The sequence below is a fragment of the Alosa sapidissima genome, chromosome 10, assembly GCF_018492685.1.
Source record: "Alosa sapidissima isolate fAloSap1 chromosome 10, fAloSap1.pri, whole genome shotgun sequence".
Lineage (NCBI taxonomy): Eukaryota > Metazoa > Chordata > Actinopteri > Clupeiformes > Clupeidae > Alosa > Alosa sapidissima.
Window position 1 is genome coordinate 11,837,237 of NC_055966.1, and position 2,500 is coordinate 11,839,736.

Genomic DNA, 2,500 nt, shown 5'->3' on the forward strand with positions numbered 1-2,500 from the left:
AATGCTTTAATATCCAGATGCAGTGACCAATCGGGAGAGTCCAACGCCAACCAATGGTCAATTCCCAAGGCCCATGGAAAGGTCTGTGATCTACTGGGGCTGCTGATGCTGTGTGTGTGTGTGTGAGTGTGTAGCGAAGGGAGAGAGCAGTGACCCCAACCGGTCTTGAACCCGGGTCTCCTGCAGCTTGACCGCAACGCCAAAGAGCCAGGCCCGTTGGTATGGCAGTCAGAGCGCATACTCAACTGTAGTACTCAACTGGGCAACCATGGCCTACTGGTTAGCGCTTTGGACCGGTTCGAACCCCGACCAGTAGGCCACGGCTGAAGTGCCCTTGAGCAAGGCACCTAACCCCTGCTGCTCCCCGAGCGCCGCTGTTGTTGCAGGCAGCTCACTGCGCCGGGATTAGTGTGTGCTTCACCTCACTGTGTGTGCAGTGTGTTTCACTAATTCACGGATTGGGATAATTTCCCTCAGGGATCAAAAGAGTATATATACTTATACTATACTTACTTACTTACACACACACACATACACAAACACACATACTCACACAGGATGCTGTTGGGGGTCTGTTCACACCTCAGCATCTTACTCCTAGAGCTTCCTGCCCTTCTTGCTCTCCAATACACGCACACATGCCTTTCACACACACGCAAACACACACACACCGCTCAGGGAGCAGTGAGGGGTTGGGTGCCTTGCTCAAGGGCACTTCAGCCTACTGGTCGGGGATCGAAACTGCAACCCTCCGGTTACAAGTTTGAAGCTGTGTGTGTGTGTGTGTGTGTGTGTGTGTGTGTGTGTGTGTGTGTGTGTGTGAGAGGCATGTGTGTGTGTTGTGTGTGTGTGTGCACGCACAAACACACAGACACACACACACACATGCACAGACACACACACACACACACACACACACACACACACACACACACACACACACAGACACACACACACACACAGACACACTGCAAACATGTTGATTTGAAAATATTTGGATCCATATATATGTACGTATATGTGCATGGGCAAGTGTGCGTGTGTGAGTGTGTATTTGATTATGTGTGTGCATGTATGGCATATCCATGCATAAAGTGTGTATGAGTGTGTGTGTGTGTGTGTGTGGGTGGGTGTGTATATGAGCGTGTGTGCTTAAAGGTGGTGGTTAAGTTTCAGACAGCATATTTTCTGACGCAAACACCAGGACAGCACTGGCAGGAGAGAGGGAGGGAGAACAAGGCTAGTGTGTGTGTGTGTGTGTGTGTGTGTGTTGCGCTGTAACAGGGCGTCGCCTCTAAAAGCTGATATCCCTCTAGAGTCCAGCTATGATGTCATCACATGACACACCCGCCACAACTGTGTGACACTGCTTCATCAGAAACACACACACACACTTACACACACACAAGGACATAGACATCACACATATACGCATACAAAACATACAACACACATATACAGATGCACATTAACTCTGATATACTCACAACATGAGTGTGTACGTGTGTGTGTGTGTGTGTGTCCTGTAAGTGTGTTTTCAAGTTTCAGTGTTATGTTATCAGTAATCAGTATTCCATTTGTTTATTCATTCATTCTACAGCCAGTTTCAAGACCTAAGCGTGATCTGAGGGACAGCTGAATACATGATTGAATGAATGAACAAATAAATGAATGAATGAATGAATGAATGAATGAATGAACAAGGGTGTTACAGTGAAAGGGTTTGTGTACGTGTGAGAATACTTGTGAGAGACTGTGTGTGTGTGTGTGAGTCCATCCATAATGAATGGTCAATAACTTGCGTTATTATTAATATATTATGGATAGAGCATAATGGTTAGACTCCTGAGTATTTTACGGACTGAAGTAAAGTCCAGTCTCTATTGTGTCTCTATGGAAACCAACACAGAGTTCTGGGTAATTGTGCAGGAACAGAGAGAATATTACACACAAACAAGCTCCATGAAGAACTCAACACACACACAAACACATACACACACACACACACACGAACACACACTATTGAAACTATACAAACCAGTGCTAGGCCAGGCCCATCAAGATCATGTTGGAGACTTGCAACATGCTACGTAAAACAGCAGTGTGTGTGTGTGTGTGTGTGTGTGTGTATCCAAGCCCATCGACATCTTGTTGGAGAAGTGGCAACATTGATGATGCGTGGCCTGCACATGAACAGATCCTCGCTCCAGTAGAAGCAACGACACTAAAAGAGTTTGGCTGTATTCACACACACGCACACACACACACACACACACACACTCACACACACACACTCTAGTGAGCTATGTAGTTATAGGGAAACACATGCATCTCCACATTGCCTCATTATCACCATGTCCCTAAATACTGCAACAATCATCACCCAGCATATTCCATGACGTCCATAACAGGCAGGAATGGGCCACCCTGTGTGCTTTGTCTGTGTAACAGGCAGCAATGGGCCACCCTGTGTGTTGTGTCTAAGTAACAGGCAGCAATG

At 46.6% G+C, this 2,500-nt stretch overlaps 1 protein-coding gene across 4 annotated transcripts in view; it reads right to left on the minus strand.

Annotated features, from left to right (window-relative positions):
• The window catches only part of creb5b (cAMP responsive element binding protein 5b), a 54,896-nt gene that overhangs the window by 31,294 nt on the left and 21,102 nt on the right, over nucleotides 1-2,500 (minus strand). The window lies entirely within an intron of this gene.